The 23,315-nt window shown below is 40.2% G+C and overlaps 1 protein-coding gene across 3 annotated transcripts in view; it reads left to right on the top strand.

The window, feature by feature from the left end:
* The window catches only part of dlgap1a (discs, large (Drosophila) homolog-associated protein 1a), a 203,148-nt gene that overhangs the window by 67,837 nt on the left and 111,996 nt on the right, over positions 1-23,315 (top strand). For all 3 annotated transcript variants that reach the window (XR_003929704.1, XR_003929703.1, XM_030074735.1), the window contains exon 2: positions 6,103-6,190. The gene's annotated coding sequence lies outside the window, so the exon portion shown is untranslated. The remainder of the gene's footprint in view (positions 1-6,102; positions 6,191-23,315) is intronic.

Raw genomic sequence — 23,315 nt, 5'->3', positions numbered from 1 at the left:
AAGAACTACTAGAAAACACAGTGAACTGAAAGAGTTTGAGTTTTACTAAAAAGTTAATTTTTTTGCATACCTCTGTCTGTGAAATTTCTGTATGACAACTTTGTATTTAAAAGCCTCTAGGCTGTAGTTGTATACATATTTTGAACTTCATATTGCTTTGAGGTGTAGGGTAGATGTCATGGCACTGTTAAAGCAGTTCAAGCACCCCCCCCACCCCCACCTCTGAAATCAAAATTTCGTCCATGATCAGCATAGTCGCATCTTGAGTTGCTTAAGACACAAGATGCGACAACTGTAATTGCTTCTTCTCCAACCATGACATTGTGACAGAAGCTAAAGTTAATACAGGAACTTAAAGCAACTGAGAAAACACATCAGGGACATCATGGAAGACCTTGGGGAACCACCTATAAGGATACCATGCTTTGAGCCTGCAAAAAAACACTTTGGACAGTGTCTTAGATGAGATGGCACAAGAGCATTCAACAGCAGCATTGAGCATTGTTCCTGCAACGTCATCTAGGCAACTGGAGGGTTGTGGGCAGGCAACAATCCAGCGAGAGGACACCTCACTCAAGTACAGGGCTGTTCAGAATGTAATATTTCCACTGTAGCCCATCCACTAATATTTTAGATAGAAAGCAGCAGCAGCATAACATTTGAAAATGCAGGTGTTCTTCTCTGAAGAACAGCACATTGGCATAACCAAACTCTTATGACATCCACATCCCCACAAAAGCACAGACACATTTTGTAGATGCTAAATATTTCCCTTAAGGTCAGCATAATGGATGCATATTTCAGTGCCCACTAAGCATCTAAGGGATGTAGGGAAGACTGTTTGACAGGTTAGCCTTACACTTAAAAGTTCAAGGTGAATCAATACTAACCCTTTAACCTGTGCCTGTCTGTCTCTACGTACTTGTGTATGTGAGTTTTACCGTGTGCACAAAGTGTTCAGGGGTCTGTTTATTGTGAGCGCATAATGCAAGCAGCATAATACTCTTTTTGCCCTTTCCATGGATCACTGCACTTGGATACAATAGAGCTAAGAAACTCATAAATTATCCTAATCAATCACCCTCCCTTGACAGAGCAGACAATATAGAAAGGTGAGCAGGGAGCATAGCATTAAGTTCAGCACAGAGAACAAAAGAACAAAACCTCTGCTGTAGATATACCAGCTGGCACTTTTGTTTGTGTTCGTAACATTGGGATAATTTGTCTTTGCATATGACTGTGACCATGAGTGTGTGTGACATATTTTTGTGAATTCCACCCTCCACGATAGCAGAAAAAAAGTTATAAAGGGACACACCATGTAAGGCTTCCTCCTGCATAGGGAAATCTTGAGGCACCTCCCCTTAAGATTTTCCCTTTAGCACCAAATGAAAGAGGAACTTTGAGACTGGGAAAAAAATGGTTCCACTTCAGCACAGCATTGCACCTATTGGATCACCAGACAGCAGTAGTAACAGAACTGGTTATTTGGCTGAACAGAAGAAACAGCAGTAGACAGCTCTTAATAGAGTATGCAGGAATTGAGTCTGTGCAGACGGGCTAAATAAAGGTAACTGTTGCCAGTTGTTGCCAGTCTTTGTCAGCACATTTAGCAACTTTCCTGACCATTATTTTATTCAAAAGCTTTTTTGAACTATAGGGAAAAATGTTAATGTTTTGGCACTGAAAGTCAACAGTCACAGTGAGTCTATAAATTCAGGTCTCAAAAACACCTTTAAAGCTGCATTAAGCAATAGTACATGGATTTTGTTGCAGTAAAGTGATTTTTAACTTTCTTCATTTCTGTATCTGCCTATCTGTGACAGAAAAGTTCATTCAAAGCAGCCTACCCTGTCTGGTCTGTAACTTCACTACATTGCGAATTGGAGGTCAAAGGCAAAATAATCCAAGTAATCCAACAAGAACCTTGTGTGAATGAAATGTATCCCTCATTTCCATCCCAAAAACAAATTCTTTCAACTGAACTGTTGTACAAGCAATGCACTGTGAACCCAGAAGCTGACTCTGTCTGCTTACAGAATTTGAGATCTCAACAACATCAACGTAAAGTCTTTAAATGTTTTGATAGTGAGAAATGATCCAGCCGCGCAGACGTGTATGAAGATGTGGCTATTTTTCCCAAATGCATGCTCTTGTCTGGGGCAAAACTAGTCTTCATTCTAATTGTCATTAAAAACGTTCCAATAGTCTTAAATTTACCCTGATGAAGCTCTCACACACCCCAAGATCAGTATGCCAATACCACCAAGATTACATTTTGTCCCGACAACAGGGGCATTAAAGACTCCATATATACCTGGTGTTAAAATGGAATCTGTATGTGGATGAGGAAAATTTCAAGGTCTACATTCAGACAGTACACATTGCAACTGGAATGTGATTGGATCTGGCAGTCTGGCTCACACCGCAATCAAATCTCAGCCAGTCAGCCAGGTGTATCTGTACAATGTGATCACATTTGTGAGAAAGTACTGCCCACGGGCTGAAAACGTCATGACTCACTCTTCAGTTTGCCACCCACTCAGCTTCACTGAAGGGCTGCAGCACTATCCATTCCCACTAGTCATCACTCCTTTCCTCAGCCATGCACTGATGGAGTTACTGTAGTATTGTTGACACTGACCAAAATGTTTGCACACATTAATGTAAATGACCAGTCCTCCTTTTGTTTTGGTTTCTGCAAAATAGTTGTAAAAGCCCTTTCCTCCCCTTTCACGGTACTATGTTTAATGAACCTTCCATGTTTGCTTTCTTGACAAGGCCTCCCCCTTCTGCTTACCCCTTGTATAGTGCGTGCAGAAAATGACACCTGATCACAGTGTGGAGAGACAGCGCAGAATGAGAACACATATAAATACCTCAGAATACATGTAATGATATTATTATTGTTTTTGTAATTATTTTTATAAACTTGATTTATATGGCGCATTTTAAGGGTTTTACAGAAAGAATAGAAAAAAATAACAAGTATTAAAAAAACAAGACAAAAGGAGCAAAATGTACAAAGGACAAATTCTAAAAAAATAAAAAAATACTTTAATAGTAGTAATAAAATAAGTTAACAGTAATAGAAACAGTCCTAAGATATAAAAGCCTAAAACAAGTATAAAATGTATAAAACAACTATGAGAAATGTAAATGAAATATGAAATAATGATGTTAGAAAACAAAACAAAACAAAACAAAACAAAAAAAACCAAAGGATTATTTGAATTTGAATTTGTAATTCTTTTTTGGTACATTAAGCAAGCCGGCACTAGACACCCTAAGGAAATGGTCTGGAACTCGCATAAGCTATCCCAGATATATAAAGGTGTTAGACCATTTAGAGCCTTCTAAACAAGTAAACAAATTTTAAAACCAATCATCCATGTTACAGGGAGCCAAGGGAGTCCAGAGCTAGTGTAACATATTCTTTTTTTCCATTTTACATTTAGGTAATGCAGTATAGTGTGCATTGCAGTAATCCAGGTGAGGGAATATAAAGGCACAGGTCAATTTATTTTTTTATTTTTTTCTTTTGTGGCTGCCAGTGAGAGGTGGGGTTTACCTGTTGCAATATTTCTTAAATAATAATAATAAAAAAAACAATCTTTGTAATATTGCTGATATGCAATTTAAAGCTACAGATAATCACTACAGATAAATATATCTCAGTGTCATCAGCATAACAATGAAAATCACATTTTAACAAGTGGTAGTATATACAGACAAAACAGTAAAGGACCAAGAATAGAACCCTGTGGAATATCAAAATGAATGTAGAATTGATTGAAAGCAAGATCATAAAGTAGGTCTGAAACATGATCACTGAGGCCAGCAAAATATTAATATAATATATCGCAGTAAGATAAGTATTAAACTAGTCCAGAGTGTGCCTGAGAGACAATCCAGTTTTCAGGTCGGTTTGGAAATATACCATGCTTGACTGTGTCAAGGGCAGCACTCAAATCAAGAAACACAATAGACCGAAATTTTTCATGGATCTGGTCATGTGAGACTGCAACTGTAAAATGAATGGAAATGCAACAGGCATATGGGATTGTTCATTATCTGAATAGCATATCTGGATACAGATCCCGTGTTAATGCCAGGTGTAGATGGGTTCAATTTAAATGTCTTAAAAATACAGCCTTATATGTTTAAATTAAAAACATATTTTTTTGGAAACTGGACATGGAAAAAGAGCTGCTAATCAATGCCGTTAATGGATTGTCAGCTCACCATCACCATGCTAAGCAGGTAACCAGCCCAGTAACCTATGAAGCTGTTGTCCACTCCCACAGCCCCAGTCAAATGGTTCAGACTTGTACATCAGCACTCATTATTGGTGACTTCATCCTCAGAAACATTAGAGTCAGCAGAGTGCATTCTCTGTTTCCCTGGCACTACCGTAAGTGATATTGCTGATAAAGTCCCAGACACCTTAAAATCTTACCCCGTGGTTGACAGGGTCCTGGTTCACATTGGCACAAATGACATCACAAAACAGCATTCCGAGCTGTTATGCCGAGACGTCATCCATCTCCCTAAGATCCTCAAACAGTCCTACAGCAACTCCCACTCATGGTCGCAGCATTGGGTGCTTCATGTGACTGCTCAGCCTGAACACCTGGCTCCTGACAGCCTGGGACACCAACAGTGTGCGCTTTGCTGATAATTTTAGCCTCTTTTGGAACCATGGACATTTTTTTCGGTGCTGGCGGTCTTCACCTGAACAGAGCTTGCACCCGAGCACTTTCTCACAATTTGGCATACTGCATCTATCATTCCTGTACTCCCATGCCCACCTGCTGCCCATGAAATCATCGTCACTCCAGTGCTGACCAGAAATTGATATTCCCTGGTCCCAGTCCCTACCACAGTCTTCCCCCTAGCACAATGTCACACTGTCCATCAGGGTAGGACCATCTGATATTTTTAATATCCCTGTCAAGATAAACAACAAGCAGTCACGGAAAAATAATAATGTTGAGAAAAATCTAGCCTACTTTTCTAAAAATTTTAATAAACATTTGCTTTAATTTTAAGCAAATGTTTACATTTGTCTGTACTGTGCCCATTACAGAGCAACATATTCCCATTTTTGAACATGCTCAAGATTTAAACTTAAAATGGCTCTTTTTAATGTAAGATCCCTCACTAACAAGAGCTTGTTTTATTCAAGATATGATTATTGAACACAATTTAGATTTTGAGACCTGGTTGCCCTGGTTGCAAACTCTGCCACTCTTATCAAAGCTACTCCTTCTGATTTCAGTTTCATTCACTCTCCAAGAACTACCGGGTGAGGAGGTGGTGGTGTTGCCACAATTTTTTCAAATAATTTCCTTTGCTCAAAGGTTGGGGATTCATTGGGGATTTTAATTTATAGATCAGTGCGAAGACTTGAGGGCTTAAATGTTTTAAAATTTCACTGACTCTTTCGATTTTACCCAACACATAGAGACCACCTCATCCTTGACTTGGTTTTATCAAAGGGTATGGACATACATATCACTGCTCTCACTGACCTAACCATTTCTGATCATTTTTGTGTTTTCCTCGACGTCCCTATTTCCACTTCAAAGATCAGATCAGATCACTTCATCAAGAAAGGCTGTATTGATGCCTCAGCAGTTGCAAAGTTTTCTGAAATTAGTCAGTGTTATGTCATATGTAGCATAAGACAACTGCATGTGCACAGAGCATATAAAGCACTAGAATCCCTTAAATAAACATTCATTAACCTAAAGCAGCTATTAGAAACTATCACTGCAGAGGAAAACTTTAACCTGGTATTCTGAGGTCTAGGGTTCAGTGTCCCATATTAAAATATCACCATATGACCGCTGATACGTGCTAAAGTGTAAAGTGTGCAAATGTATTTGGGAAGGGAAATACTCACCGGGGCCATTAATAACTAATTCATCCGAGATATGATTGCTTAAGTGGCTTGTATAGATGCTGGAATATATTATTAACTATCACTTTAAAAGACTGAATGAAGGTTGACGTGTATATCTTGTAACACTATCTCTCCCTCTTTCCTTCTCTCTTTCTGTGTGTCTGTATGTTTGCATGTTCTGTCTCTCTTCCTAGACTACTGGAGTCAATGTGAGGCTACTCATACAGAGATGTCAATGCCTTCCAGTTAACAACTCTCTACAATGATGGGGATCTAAAGGGGGTGAGTGAGAATGAACCTGAGCTCAAAATTAACAGATTTTACTGCAGTATAGTTAACTGCAGCTGAACTCATTAACTTAAGATTTAATCACAGAAAATCATTTTGCGACATGTTGTTGGGATGGGACATAATTATTTAAGATAGACAGTTGGGGTTGACATCTGACCATCTTTGTTTTTAGAGGGATTACATTAATGAGTGACTCTTGTTGGAAAGCTTTTATTTCACTGACAGTAACATAACGACTTGTCAACTTGAGTAACATTATCTTCACTTCACCTGTCTCCTCTCCTCCGCTCAGAGACTGTGTGTGTGTGTGTGTGTGTGTGTGTGTGTGTGTGTGTGTGTGTGTGTGTGTGTGTGTGTGTGTGTGTGTGGAGGGGCTAAGATCTGCCCTCGGTAAAACACAAGGAGCACTGAATGGGAGAATGGAGTGGGAGTGGGAATTATTAATTTGGAAGATTCAGTTCATTTTGTCCTGGTTACCAAAATGATTTGGTTATTAGTTGATTCAGTGGTCCTGGAGGAATGCTAACTAATATGCTATCTGGGTCTCATTCTCTGGCACAGCTTGATCATGTCAATAACGTTTGTCCTGCCCTACAATGATGCTGATTGGCTCGGTTGGTTTTTCAGGCAAGAAGTAACAGTTGAACTGAGCAATATCAGACCTGCAGAATCACTCAAAACATTTAAAAATGAACATGTGAACGTATCTCCTGCATCTGAAGTCTAATTTGTATTACTTTGTGAACATGAAGCTAAATTAAGAAAACAATGCAGCTATCAAACTGAGTGAATGCGAATGCATGACAGTTTGGGAGATCTCTACTCAGTATTATAGAGAGACTAATTAATGAGAGCAGATTTCTTTCTCAAAAACATGCATTTTTCTTTTGTTTGTTTGTAATCCACTCATTATCGCTGGTCCAACACTACTGTAGACTTTGTCTACAAGCATGCTTGACTCATATGAGAAGAAGCAGGCGGTCATCTTACTTTCTGGTGGGGAAATCTATTTCACAATAGATGTCACAATAAAAATCAGCTGCCCCTGATGGGATTCATGCACAGATATTTAGGGTTTTGCAGAGGACAGTTTAGTCCTTTTTAGTGTTGTAGTGGACATGTTCCTTGTACCACCACCCTGCATTCAACACCCTCACTCATGTAGGTAGGTCCGTAAGTATTTGGGCAAATGACACAATATTTATAATTTTGCCCTTGTACTGGAATAATCAAGGCATGATTGGCATGAAGTGCAGACCTTCAGCTTTAATTTAAGGGGTTGACCAAAAATATGTCATTAACCGTTTAGGAATTACAGGCAGTTTTATGCATTGCCACCCCATTTTCAGAGGCTCAAAAGTCATTGGACACTTGACTAAAAAGCATTTCCATGGCCAGGTGTTGCCTATTCCCTTGTTATTCCATGACATTAGGTTTCCAAGCCACCTAATACTATCTTGGGTTGATGTATTAAAGACTTACCATCCCAGCCTTAAATCAGCTCCTCACTAGCCTTCATCTCTTGGCCTCAGGGTCAATCCAGCGGACAGTCATACACCGACTAACCTAGGGCAACACTGTGATGGCCAGAACATCATACACATTTCCCACATACAAGAGAGGAATGCCAAGAGAAAAGTAGATTTCCTTTCAGCTGGATTCCCTTATAAAACCATTATCTCACAATCACCACATCTAGCAGAACAGAGAAAACACGTACCTCATCGACATCCAGGCTGTCTGCAATGCCGAGTGTCTCATCACAAATATAGTGGCCAAATTTGTCAGTTCAGACGATGATTCATTCTTAACTAACAGAGCAAGGTTGTGCGTGGTTGGTCAGTAATTTTAAAATGTGTGATCTCTACATTCTTCTATTCTCACAAATAGGACAGATGACCACTGTTCATTCAGTACCAAGACCACAGTGCACTGCTGCTTTATTAGCTGAAAACGTGTGCTTACAGGCACTTGTCATCCATCTATCTAGCTACATCTGTGTGTATCTATCTATCTATCTATCTATCTATCTATCTATCTATCTATCTGTATGTGGCAAAGTGGACGAGACTCTACTTACACACCACCTGTCTCTTACGTATTAATTTAACTCATTATACCACATAATTTTCTGCTGTGTTGATTTTGCCATAATTTACCAGTGTTTGTGTAACTTTGCTTCTCTCACTATCCCGGGTTTGTTTGTGTTAAGCATTTTGGTTACAGTTTACATCAAAGCATTGGAATAAGTTAAACCAAGCACACAACCGTAAGTTAGTTTTAGTTACCTTTATTTATGTTGCAGATTTGAACGTTCCTTAATTGTTTAGTCCTTTCTTCATGCTTACCATTGTCTGTTCCTTTGTTCAGAGCCATCATGCAGGACTAGTGTTTGGGAAGGAGCCGCCTAGCATTTTTCTTGGTACTTTGGGTATTGGTGATGTCACTGGGCCAAACTAAGTGAAGGGTTTTTTTGTCTTTTGCAATGTCATCAATGTCATCTGCAGTTGGAGACAAGAGGAAAAGAATTACTTATCCTTATACAAGGCCGTTTAGTTATGTGAGTGAGCTTGTATATGTAAGTTTCAGAATGTTATTTTGATTATCTTGTATTGAAGGTATTGTGAAGTCTACCCTAGGTGATGGTACTGGCTGAAGGGGAATGGAGTTGTGAATAGATCACCCTATAAAGCCAGTCTGGGTTTGCTTCTTGGGCAGAGAGGTGAAGGTGTGCTACCACCAACACGTGCCTTTTAATTGTTTGTACTGTTTGCCAGTCTGCTTAAGTTTCTATGTAAATGGAGAGCACTGTAAATCTTCAACTCTCGGAAGTAATGAAGTCTGCTGAGTCTGCCTACCTTCTACCCTCCTTGCCATTCAAGCCAGACCATCTATTTATCTATCTACACACACACACACACACACATATGTTGGCATTGAAGATGGTCGCAACTGAAGGGGCTGAACTACCTGAATGCAGACGTGCAGGACAGCTACAAATACCTTGAAATTCTGCAGGCAAACGGAAACCGTGAGGAGGCCGCAAGGAGGTCAGCCACAACCAAGTACCTCCCTATAGTGAGGCAGTTCCTAAAGAGCCAGCTGAATGAACAGAACAAGATCTGAGCTGTCAACACTTACACCCTGCCAGTGATCAGATACACTGCTGGTATAATATCCTGGCCAAAGAAGGACACAGAGGCCATTGATATCAAGACAAGGAAGCTCCTCACAATGCATGGAGGGTTTCAGCCCAAGTCCAGCACCTTCAGGGTGTACACTAAGCAGATGGAGGGAGGCCGAGGACTGGTGAGTGTCAAAGCCACCATCCAGAATGAAACAACAAAGATCCAACAATACATTGGGAAGATGGCCTCCAGTGATCACCTGATAAGTGAATACTTCAGGCAGCAGAAGCCCAATGAGGAGGAGGAAGAGGAAGAGGCACTATCATGGAAGGACAAGCCTCTGCATGGCATGTAGCTACCACTGACACCAGACCCCAGGTGCAGGCTATGCAAAGATGCCCCTGAGACAGTACAGCATATCACAGCAGGGTACATGATGCTGGCAGGTACAGCTTACATGGAGTGCCATAGCCAAGTGGCTGGCATAGTGTACAGGAACATCTGCACCGATATGGGGGGTGGAAGTCCCAGGGACAAAATGGAAGACACCTCCAAAGGTGGTTGAGAACGACAGAGCCAAGATCCTGTGGGACTTCCAGATCCAGACTGATAAACTGGTGGTGGCTGATCAACCAGACATCGTGGTGGTCAACAAACAGCAGAAGAAGGCAGTAGTGATAGATGTAGTGACCCTGCGCTACAGCAACATCAGGAAGAAGGAACACAAGAAGCTTGAAAAATACCAAGGGCTGAAAGAGGAGCTAGAGATGTGGGGTGTGAAGGCTACAGTGGTGCTGGTGGTAATCGGAGCTCTCAGGGCCCTGACCCCCAAACTGGCTCCAGCAGATTCCAGGAGCAACATCTGAGATCTCTGTCCAGAAGAGCACAGTCCTCAGAACAGGTAAGATACTGCACAGAACCCTCAGGCTCCCAGGACCCCAGCTTGAAGGAGGTGCCATTTACCATAAAATTTGTGAAAAAAGACAAAATTTTGTTTAAAAATTCATAATAAAATTGATAAGAATAGAAAGCCTTTATTGTCATTGTACAAGTATAATGAAATTAGGAGCGCTACTCCTGATCAATAAGCCAGTTAAAGACAGACAACACAACAGCACATCTGATAGCCACCATCTTTTTGTTTGTATGTATGATACATAAACATTCATAAAGCCATTTTTGTTCAGATAGTGAAATAAAACTTTCAAAATGATAGCCTGCCCACGGGCTCCTGGGTTGCAGTGGGTTAAAGTTCTGTTTAGTGAAATAGGGACAGACAGACAGATGAGCTGTCATTTGTTTCTCAGCTGTCAACAGCAGATGACTGTCTCTCAGGTGGTGAGAGGTGATAGGAATGCCGATGTGATGCAAGCATGGACAAATGCAATAGCACTTTCTCACCACCTCTCTCCTTTTAAGTCTTGCTCTTGTTTAGAAACACACTCTCACAGTCTAATGAGGTGGACAAGTGTGTCACTAGGTGGGAAGGCGAGAGGGGAGCCTTGATTCATGTCATTCTCTAGTGAGGATGAACGTCAGGACAAACTATTCAGAACTGGGTAATTTATCATTGCCTTACTTATCGGCATGTGCACATAACTCGGCGAGCATAACCATTTAACCTTATAGAAATCTTTTTAAATACAGTATACATAATATCCACTGAGGGACAGCTCCATTTAAACACAAAAAATACACTTTTAGAATTGTTTTTATTGCTCACAGGTTGTATTTTGGTGGAAGAAGAGTAAACTAGAATACTAGAAGACTAGAATAACAAGCAAACAAAAGATTTCAGTGTTATTGAATGAAGTGCTAATTGTAAATAATTTAGATTTTTTTACTTTCTCACTTAGAATGAGTATATATATATTTGAACTTTTTTCTTTCTTTTTTCTTTCTTTTTCTTTCTTTCTTTCTTTCTTTCTTTCTTTCTTTCTTTCTTTCTTTCTTTCTTTCTTTCTCATCAACATGAAAATATATTATATTCTCTTTTTCCTGTGTTCAAAGCCAGTAAGGCGAGCATGGGGCTTCCAGGATGAGCAGGACAGTATGACCTACAAGGCACAGAAAGCACAATGAAAGCAAAAGGGGCAGAGGACTCTGGAACAATAACATGCACTGAGTAAAAAGGAGAGGAGTTCATATGTGTAGACCTTTGTGTTTTCCTGTCCGAAGATTTTAACTAGAATATAACAGCACCCTGGTGCCACCGCAACAAAAGTGAGCTCCCAGCATAATCAACCAAGTCAGTAATTTTGTATTAATTTACTTGAATATTTTCAAATTTGTCTGTAATTTTGTTTTTTTTTCTCTTGTAATTACTGTTTTTTTTCCCAAAATAATTTTATGCTGTATTTTTCTATTTTCTGGTGATTTCCATGTAGTTTTATTTCTTTATTTTTTCACCCAATATTCCCAATATATTTTTTGAAGAAAAAAAGGCTGTTCTGTTAATCTTTCTAATTTTTAGGTCATTTTCCAGTTGATTTTCCCCCAAATGTTCCGGTCTTTTTCCATACTTTTTAAATGTTCTTTTTCCCTCATGTTTTAATGTTAAATATACAATTCATTCATTCATTCAACCATTATTTTACCCCGAAAGACTTCTGAGGGGCTATCCTTATTTTTCAGTGGTGTCAAGATGCAAAAAACAATAAAGGAAAAAAAAATGGTGATAGCTGTAAGTTACTATTTCGTACATTGTCACTAGTACTGAAAGCCCTTCCACATTAAAAAGTTGTGGTAGGGATGCACAAGAATTCAGACAGCTCACAGGTAGGAAGCTGGTGTCATGTACTCACCACCAGTCCAAAGGATCTGCTAGGCTGTCTGTTGCCATCATCAATATGTAACTGTCCATCTCTTGGTCAATTACCTGCCTCTGTGTGTGTGAGGGTGAGGCAGGTGCACTGTTGGTACTATATTTGAAAAAAAAAAAAAAAAAAAAAAAAAAAACTCTCTCAGGGCTTCCTTTTCTACTTTAGCGCAGTGGCAGGTTCTCTCTCCGTGTCTATCTGGTCCTTTCCATGAGAGAAGCGCACAGCAGATGGGACCTTTTTAACTCTGTTGTATAAATGCTCACATTACAGGATGATGTAAGGGGGGAATATCACTCATTCAGCATCAACATTTGTATTGAGCTGAACAGGCTTTAACCCGGTAAAAAGTTAGAAAAAAATGTAAGATACCTAAAATATATTTTGTATGATGGAGGTTTCCAAAGTTTTTAATTTAAATAGGTATGCATTAGGGTCCTTGCTCTCAGGATGAGTTTGTTCCCACATTGTTACAATCCGTCCAGATATTGGTAGGGGTGCATCAGTGCTGCTACAAGGCTATCATTGGTCTATCAGTATCCGGGATTTTTACCCGAGACTCATATCTGATTCCAAATGCCCCGAACACTTCATCACAAATTAAAGAAAACTCTTAATTTTCTCCATTTTAGGGTTAGGGTTAGGGTTTTTCCCAAACTATACTATTACGAGAATAGGGTATTTACCATCCGCAGTGTTGTGGCCAATCTTCATGCCTACAAGCCATATTCTCTTCTGGGCTTTTGTGGGTTTTAGGGATGAGTCATCATTCAACAACACAATGTGAGGGAGACAAGGTATCACTGTTTTTGTTAATAGATAGACACTATATGGACAAAAGTATTGGACCACCTACACATTACACCTTAAGGAGATTTTATGACATCTCGTTCTAAATCCATAGGCATTAATGTAGAGTTGGCCCCCCTTTGCAGCTAAAACAGCTTCCACTCTTGTGGGAAGGCTTTGAACCAGATTTTGGGGTGTGTTCGTGGGAATTTTTGCCCATTTATCTAGAAGAACATTTGTGAGGTCACACAATGATGTTGGACCAGAGGGCCTGGCTTGCAATCTCTGTTCTAGTTCATCCCAAAGGTGTTGGATGGGGTTGAGGTCGGGGCTCTGTGCGGGCCAGTCCAGTTCTTCTACACCAAACTCAGCCAGCCATGCCTTTATGGAGCTGCTCTGTGCACTGGGGCTCAGTCATGCTGGGACAGAAAAGGGCCTTCCCCAAACTGATCCCATAAAGCTGGAAAAAGAGAATTGTCCAAAATGTCTTGGTGAGCTGAAGCATTAACATTTCCCTTCACTGGAACTGAGGGGCCAAGGCCAACCCCAGAAAAACACCTAATTTTAATGATTAAGAGGTATCTCCAATACTTGGCCATATAATATGTTGAGCAGTACATGCCTAAAAATGTTTTTGAGTGGATGGAAAATATCCTCGTCTAATAATAGTATAGATTGGGTAATACGTTTAATTTAAATTTGTTGACATGCTATCTAAAGCATCCAAAGCATAACCATACCATTTAATTAATGGCAGTATTTTTATATATGGAGCTATACAGGATAATGTACATGCATGTACATGTTTTTGTGTCACTTGATAGATGTGTAAACACAGATGGTGTATGTAGACTTGCTATAAGTTTGTACTTGTAGGGGGTTCGAATATGTGCATATGGCTTTTACGTGGTTTTATCATAGCTGTATGAATGGTGGTGTATTTGAAGAGTGTTATGTGATGACATGATGAAAAAATGTGAAATGCTATGTGTGAGTAATCTGCAGGGTAGCAGTTCATAATGTTTGCTGGAAATGTACAATGTTCATTTGAAGTGTTTGTACATATTGGCAGTTCAGCACTGGACTGGGGTGTATTGCCGGGCAGAAGGACTTGAGGGACAGGTGACAGACTGTTCTTTGATTTTGTATTGGTACAGATGCCTTGTGCTTTATGAATTATGTAACGTGGCATGATACCTCTAGTTCAAAATGCAGTTAAAATGATCAAACTATAAATAAATAAATAAATAACTAAACCCTTCAGGTTATGCTGTACCAATCGGGCAACATTGTAATGCTTTCTTACATTATGTAAGGTGTAATCAACTCGTAGGTGTGTGTTAAATGGTTTTAAGGCATGAGGTCTAGGCAAAGAACATGAAGTCGAGGGTGGAGGTAGGATTGTGCCTTAAAACTGTTTAACACACACCTGTCAGTTGATTTTCTCACCTATTCCATGGTTATTTACCAACAATATAAAGGAACGAGCAGGAAAAAATATTAGTTTATCAAGTCAATAACTCAGCTGTGCTACCACAGTTGATAACGAGTAAGCTTTGACAGCTATGCTTTTTATCGTTGCTATGGTTATATGTTGGGTAGCGGATGACATGAGCATTACACAGTTTTAACGCACATTTCCTGGCCAATCAGAAAAGAGTATTCACCCAGACCATGGTATCATGTTCTTTGGTCAATGCATAATTTATAGCCAAGCTAGTTCCAGTTTATAGATGCAGCACCACATTTTCATCAGTTCATTTTGTTCTCACCTCCAGCTGTTTCACTTACCTATTAGGCTCCTCATTTTGCTCAACTTCATTTATCTTCATTTACAGTTGTGCCAAACACCTCTAAAGATTAATTCTCCTGCTAGATTGAGTTTATGCCATCTACATGTCAGCAACCATGGCACTGCGACCCGCTTATGTCACTAAAACCTGAGTACATGAACTATGTGATCCAAACAAAAGGTGCGGGCTACAGGGGAGCCAGTGGCAGCTCAGCTCCTCTTAGTTAAGATATGAGCATTAGATGTTACATGTAAGGTAGTTAGCTGCACAGGCAGAGGATGTACTGCAGAAAGATAAGGCTGTACTTCGTTGGAGTCTTATTGCCAACATTATTTTAATTTATAGGCCTTCTGCAATAAAAAATGCATTTAAGTCACATTAAAAATAAATCAACAATATAATGCAAGAGAGATGGGATTCAAGTGACTCTGAATGCTCTGAATATGGTATGATCCTCATTGTCTTGACTTTACTATGAATGAACCATTGCCAAAAGCTATCTAACTAACACATTGATCAGTACTATAGTAGAAGAAGATGACAAAAACAGCAAGACTGATCCAAGCTAACTGGCAGACCTCGAGCAAATGCAGTTTAATGTAACAGTGGTATGCAGAAAGCCATCCCAGAATACATCATAGCTCATCATTAAAGTCAGTAGAGAAGCAGCAGAGGACTGTGCCTGCTACCCCTTTGCCTGCCTCTCTCATAAGATAACATCATTACGACGAAACTAGTAAACATGGTCATCAAAACTCTGTTGTGACAATACTGAACCGATAAATAACACCTGATTTGGTGACTCTTAGTTTATGTTGTGGCATGGATCAAACGTCAGAAGTTAAGGATAAAGATCGTTCGAGGGAAACAGTTACCTTAGACCACTTCAGATTGCAGTAGACCCAAAACCCAACAGATACGAACAGTTTGCACATCATACATGTTTTTCTACACAGTATTTTGGTGTATTTTGGGCTGCTTTGAAAAATGAATGGTTGAGTTTTCAGTGGTTTTTAGGCTTAAAAATGTTGCCTGACCTGGCAACTGTGGCTCTAGATAGGGCCTTAGCTTAAATGCATAAAATCTAAAATGTAAGAGCGACTGGAAGCCCTTGTTGTGGCTTTTCTTGGACTTGATGGGGTGGCTTAACTGCAACACAGATTAAACATCCCAAAGTACCTTATTTTATTATACTAAGTAGGAAAACACTTTAATACCTTAAAATCTCAACAGAATCTGTTAATGTGACCTCGGGGCATTAAAAAGCATCATTTTTGTTTCATCAAGTTTTAATTTCTTTAAGAGGGGTTAAGTGCCATCACCTGGATGACACATTCAGACGTATTAACTCAAAAACCAACTGCGTAGACAGTCTGGGCATCTTTGTGAGACGCTCAAAACAATGGTTTCCTTTTCTTGTCCTGTTTTGGAGCATGTCGATACCTGTCTGCAGTCACTCTTGTTACTCCGGCTCCCACTGTCTTATTTATCTGACCTCATTGTCCCTTCCCAGAGAGTACACATACTGATGTAACCTGTAGATTTAAGATTGTAAAGCTGAACATTAGAAAAACAGTCTTGTCTACATAGGTCTATTGTAGACATTCCATCTGAGTTTAACTACAGACACCTGACTTATGGGCGACCACAACACGGGGGTGACATAAATAGGATTTAATCATTCATCAGTTTAATGCTGGGTAGATGTAGAGCCGATGAGAGTGTGCTATCAGGGTTATGTACCTCCTTGTGCCCTGTAATCACAGGACGCTGGCTACTTTACTGTTCAAAGAAACGAGGAAATCAGCAGGCAGGTTTTCCCTAAGTGCCCCTTATTTTTGGAATCAACTCCATATTGTGATTGAGGAGGCTACTTCTTTAGAGGTCTTCAAATCCAAACTTAAAACACTGTCTTTGTTCACAGTTAAATGAAAAAGAAAAAGAAAATTATAGGATTATTTTTCTCACTCAGAGTGATTGTTGACATTCTTATCCATATACTCGAATTGCTCATACGGCCACTCTGTGATAGTCATGATAGTCAAGGCAGCAGGTAAAATTACTTCCTTGTGCCCTTCCATGCCTACCCCCCCATTACGGCATTAACTAATGTTAATTGTTGTACTCTTATTGTAAAGTGTTACCGAGGCAGCTGGGGTGGTGGATGGCACATTAAACAGGACTATGGTTATGCAGAGTGAGGTTTACGTCCCATGTCAAACTCTTTGTTTTTAGGTAATGGCAATGAGGTAATATTAGCAAACATTGGCTGACGTTTCGTTATGTTAACCATGACCTTTTCCTAACCCTAACAAAGTAATTTACTGGCTAACACAGCTAACAAAGAAAGCGGAAGTGGCTAAAGTAGATAATGAGCTAACGTTAGATAGTGTTTGCAGGAATGCGGAAATGTTAGCAGTCACGTGACACTGAAGCAGGCTGCACTACATTGGCTATAAGTTTTAATTTTGATATGCAACATGTTTTTGGTTCAGAAACGTTGACCTTTCAGTGTTATTTGGTGGTTTGCAGAAACATAAAACGGCAGCATTTTTATTCTGACAATAAGGTCAGTCTAGTCTGTCACCAACCTGGGTGTTAAAATAGACCCCCAACTGACCTTTGATACCCACATCAAACAGCTCTGTAAAACATCTTTCTATCATCTCAGGAATATCGCCCAACACTCTCTCTGCCAGACGCTGAGAAGCTCGTCCACGCCTTTATCTCCTCCAGGCTGGACTATTGCAATGCTCTCCTCATTGGGATCTCTGGCAAGAGCATTCAGAGATTACAATACATTCAGAACAGTGCTGCCAGGATCCTAATGAGAATGCGCAAACATGATCACATCACTCCCATCCTGAAAGCTCTTCACTGGTATAAGGTCCTCCTCCTCACTTACCAGTGCATTCACGGACATGCCCCCCTTTACCTCCAGGAACTACTCACTCTCCAGACCTCTCCACGTACCCTCCGCTCAGCAAGCTCAATCACCCTCCAAGCTCCAAGAACCAAGCTTCGTTCCATGGGTGATCGGGCCTTTTCCTCTGCTGCTCCAAGGCTGTGGAACGCCCTCCCTGACCACATGAGGGCCCAACAATCTACAAATGATTTTAAAAGAACTTTAAAAACCTACTTATTTAAAAAGGCCTTTTGTTAGTGTCTGCCCGATTCTCCTTTTAATACTTTATTGTTCTCTTAATCCTTTTAACATTTTATTGATCCTTTAATCTTTCTTCTTTCTCCTCTGTAGCACTTTGAGATTGTTAAATGTAAAGTGCGTTACAAATAAAATTTATTATTATTATTATTATTCTAGCTGTCTGTCCCTCCTCTCATTCATGCACCTGGACCACACAAAAAAGTCGACCTGGTAGTTGGTGCAGTGCCAGCTTACCTGTCCAAAGTCCGTGTATGTACTTTCTTGCTTCATCGTCATTGTCCATATTATTATCCCTGTTACTGTTTTAACTCAGAACCTACTGCAAGGTCACCTGCTCTGGCAGAGGATACCTCATTGTTTTGTCTTTCCTCTGTCTTCACAGAGGGTTGGTGGTGCCAGGCTGAGCTGGCTAGTCAGGTAATTGTGTCATACTTCCTCATGGTTTGTTTGGCTGGATACTTTGCAGCTCTGTTTTATTTGATTGTGGATTGTTGGTTAGTTAGATCTAGGTAGGCTCGTTCTTTTTAAAGTCCTTTGAGACATGCTGTGATGAAAGGCTGTATCATTGTAATTTTCCCTGTGTGGTGGCCTATTGTAGAGGAATTAAAAGAGCTTTGTCATAAATAGTGTGTTATGTAATAAATTAAACATACTTTATCAGGAATATGACAGGAGTGGATAGGTGTTAAGGATATGATTCACGCTTCTTTCACAGTCAGCTGGTCATTTCGGTCCCCACCTCCTTCACACGTCCCACTGTCGAGCTGTTCCCTTCTATCTGTCTATTCTAGACTTTCGGCATCTGAGGCAGCTGTGGATACTCAAACACAGTTTAATTTCACAGCAGAAAGCAGCTCTGAAGCAGTGTACATAAGGGAAGCAGGTACAGAGAAAGAGACAGGGAGAAGCAGGTTAAACCCACGCTCGTCTCTTCTCAACTCGGCTCTAAAGGCTGAGTTGAATCATAACAGTGAGTGGGCGAAAAGAGAAGAAAATTCTTTATTTTGCGCAGATTCTGACGTATATCATCTGTTGACTGGGGGGGTCATATGGATCGGGTGATAGGAAGCAAAGGAAGAGAGATAGAAATGGAGAGGAGGTTCATGATAGCTTCCTCTCTCTCTCTCTCTCTCTCTCTCTCTCTCTCAAGAAAAGAGAGCATTTTTACAATTAGATGTGGAATTGAAAATGTAGAACATCTCTATTGTTTGAGATTGATGGTGTTATTGAGGTCACAGTTAAGAGACATTGCTGTTTATTTTCCCAGCTGTCTGTACTGGGTTTGTACTGTACGCTGCAGCCTTGTTATTTGGACATGATGCATAGTTCTCAAAAACAAATGTGTTCTTGTTGCCTGAGTCACCCTACCATGTTTTGGTAGAACAACAGGTCACTGTGCAACAATGTTAATTTAAAGTAGGAGTACAAGCGTGTTGCTATACACAGCAACACATCGCAATAATAGTCCTAGCTTTACAATAACACAGTGTGTGTTTGCATGTGTATGTGTGACTGGGAGGAGCAGCGTGCATGTGTGTGTGTGTGAGAGAGGTAGATTGAGTGAGGGAGAGAGAGAGAACGAAAAAGCCGGGGGGTTAGGTTTAGGTGCTACAAATGATACAATCAATATCTCACACCTGCCCCATCTCCAACTTCAGTAGTGCAGCCGCCATGCAGAGTGAGTTTTAGAGAGAAAAGGCACTGGCCCTTGTCCGTGACTTCTGTGCCACAACTCTGAAGAACAACACGCCTCAACATGTTAACGGTTCCGAGTTAACGTGAAGCCATGTGGCGACCCCTGCTGCCTGGGACTGGGTGGCAGGAGCTGTCAGACTTGGCCCAGCCTTATGGAATCACCTCGTCCCCTTAGTCTTTACCTGCTGCAGCAAACTGAGGCCCTAAGTCCTGTCAGATCAGCTACACATATTGTGAGTAGTTATAGGAGGTTGTTAGGAAGAATGGGCCTGTGGTGAGGGTTCTGTGTGGATCACAAAACCCTGTGACCCCTCCCCTGTTGCCCAAAGCTATTACTACTGCCACTGACTGTTGGCTGTTAGTAATTTATTATTAGGGAAATGAATAAGAAGGAATTGTTCTCCCCTATGCTAATGAGGGAGAACAGGATCTAATTTTGGTAAAGGTTAGAATTAGGGTCAGGGGAAGGTCAGGGGAACGGTTAGGGTTAGGCGTAATTTGGTTATGTCTAAGAAGGAGATGCTCCCCCTCATGCTAACTGCGCCATGTTGAGGTTAGGGTCAGGTCATATTGACAGTCATGTTGACAGTGTCATTTTATTTTTTATTCCAAGATGGTTAGGTTTAGGCTATGCTTTAACTTGGTCTCAGTCTAGTTTAAGAATTATTAAGGGTCTGAATTTGGTTAAGGTTAGGGTCAGGTTATGGTTAGGGTCTAAAGTTTTACTCTAAAAAGGTTCAAGGTTAGGGTCAGAGCTGGTTTGGGCCATTGTCATTAATGTTATTGCCAGGTTATGGTTAGGGTCTAATATATAATTGCAATCATATTTTGAAATGGTTAAGATTAGGGTTTGGATTGGTTTAGGTCCAGTTTAGAACAAAATTGCGGCTTATGCAAAACATAAATTGATGGATTTGACAGGAAAAAATCTAACAATGGTGGTTTGTAAATCATGGAGCTTAGGGTTATGCCATTTTTTAAGTGGGACAAAAAAATGTACTTGGTACGTGGGAAGGGTACGTGGAAAGGGGCAGGTCTATGCTCGCCAATGTATGTCATTCATTGGTTAGAAATATAGTGACCAAACATGTAAGCAAACCTTTTGCACGTGTGCGTACATATCATGGAAATCAACCAGGCACAGAGAATAGAAGGTTACACTTACAGCCATGGTTCTCTGAATCTCTCCAGCCTAGGTTGTTGACTTGGCAGCATGTTATCACATTGCCATCTGACCTTAAATTAAATTGGTAAATCATGGTGTACTTTATGAATCAGGTCCTGAGTGGGTAAATGGACCAGGGTTCAACTGAAATTGACTAAGGACTGCACATGTGAAAGAAATCTTAGGGATCAAATCTAAGATGTTGCTATAAGAGGAAAGTGTCTTCAATTAATTGACAAACAATCTAAATCAGGGGTGCACAACTAATACTACTAGTACTACTAATACTTCTACTACTACTACTACTACTACTTCTACTACTACTACTAACAATAATAATAATAATTTGGCATTACTATACATTCAGACCTTCAACTATAACAATAACAATGCCATAAAATGAGTTCTCAAAATTGTCCATTTGAATATGTGAGTGAAATGGATGCAAGCTTGATTCATGAACATGGGCTACTCAAAAACTGCCCAAATTGATCCACTGACTGTGTAACTAATTGATGAATGAATGAATGAATGAATGAATGAATATAGCCACCTCACAAACTGCATAATCCAGTCCATTCACTGTTTCACAAACAAATTTTTGGATGAATCATGAATGAATGAAACGTAGACTACTTACAGCTAGATCGCCCAGTCCATTCCATTGTCTGCTGAAACACCACGTGTGCTGCTGCATGGCAAACAATGACAACAGAAAGAAACAAATACTTAATGTAAATCACACTTGTACTGCGTGAGTGTCACTGAAAAGCTTAATGTAGGTCTGTTGGTCTTTTTGTTGCTCACAAAATGAATTTGAAGTTTGGCGTAAATGATGGTTGCAAAGGTTAAGCTTCATTAACATCACTGTTTTCCACAGCCTTTTCTAGTGTTTGTTCAGCTGATTAGGATTCAAGTGGAATAGATGCCACCTACACTGAATATTTGAGGCGTTTTTTCCACCCTTACGTAGTAAGCAGCACATTGGCACATCCAGATGGAGTACACCCAATTTCTATCAGTGGCAACAGTGTTAACGTCACTTTGCCGATTAAAATACAGCTGGAACTGAGGCACATCACCTGCAGTCAGTCGTTAATGCCTGAAGTATTACTCTTTTAGTGCAAGAGGACGCTGTTTTGCCAGTAATTACAGATATAGAGGAGCACATTGATAATATAAATGACTTAGTAATTATCATGTTGCAGGCCCACATACGGCCCCAGGGCCATATAGTGGCCGTATGCTTGGTCTAAATCTTCCCAGATTATTCAGACAGTTGGGACTCAAAGTCTCTATTGTCAGTTTGCATTCTTTCAAGTCAGTAGTGCATCACTCTTGGATGCAATACAAACATAAATGTGGTGCACCTGAACTGCCATTTGAAGAATCAAACCTATATCGTAGAGCTATTTTAATGTATGTCAAATGAATGAGACAGGCAAAACACACAGCATTATGGACATTTTATCTCAAGGGGGTAAGTTTTGTATTTTCACATAAATAATATTATAGAACACAGCTTTATCTTGTCTCCCCTCCTTCATGTCTTTCTGCCCGTCATTAGTCCTGATTTCAACAGGTAAGGGATCATAGCTTTTACTTGGTTTGTCTGTTTCACTGAAAGGACAGTTGTTGATGTTCTGCACACTGTGTGCAGACCTTGTGAGAAGTTCAGGGATATAAATAGCTGAGTGGATTCAAATAAAATGCACTCAGCAGTGACATTCCCCTAGCTATTCAGGAAAGCAGTTTGCACCAGGTAAATGAAATTATTTGACACTACTGATCGCAACATGCCCTTGATGACAAAAATGACAACTGCTAGACCCCAGCCTTTGTGGATTACACAAACAGGGCAGGGGGTATAGCCTCCACTCAGTTTGATGGAAGTCTCACAAAAACGATTTGTATCTTTTCAGATGGTCATAATACAGCGCAGTGCACAAACTTACAGCATTAATGGGCTTAGTCTGGTGCATATGTTAGAAGGATGTTGTGGCTTTCTCAAGGGAGCAGAGGAAAACCAATCAGAGTTGACAGTGTGTGGCAGTAATGCTTTTCTCTGGTTTACAGCTCATTTGTAAAACCTGAACAACAGCTTCACAACTGCTACAAGAACCACTCTTCAATACTCATTCAGCCCTTTTATGAGTTTTCATGAGGTGTTCAATACCTGTGCCATTTGTCATGGACCAATATGGCGATTTACTGAGCAAAATGTTTCTGTGCGGCATCCTTTAGCTCTCACTAATTAAATGATGTGGTGGGTAACAATGCCAACACAGTGTGTGTTGTTCAATAGGTCAGGATGAGAGGAGAGGATGTGGAGCTCAACCGAGACACTCAGCCAGAGACAGTCTATACATGGAGAAATGCCATTTCCAGGAATATGTGGCTCCACCTCCAGGGTGTGACATGGAGCGCTAAAACTGAGCTGAAGTTTCTTTTTTTTTTTTGGTGGCAAAAAAAGTGGAAATTTTCTGAAATCTTCTGAAATTTTACAACCATCAATTTCAGGTCAGTTTATAATGCTGTCATCATTAGAAGTATTGGGCTGT

Source organism: Myripristis murdjan, chromosome 17 (genome assembly GCF_902150065.1).
Source record: "Myripristis murdjan chromosome 17, fMyrMur1.1, whole genome shotgun sequence".
Classification (NCBI taxonomy): domain Eukaryota; kingdom Metazoa; phylum Chordata; class Actinopteri; order Holocentriformes; family Holocentridae; genus Myripristis; species Myripristis murdjan.
The sequence above is the reverse complement of the archived record's forward strand: the minus strand, read 5'-3'. Positions and strand labels throughout refer to the sequence as shown.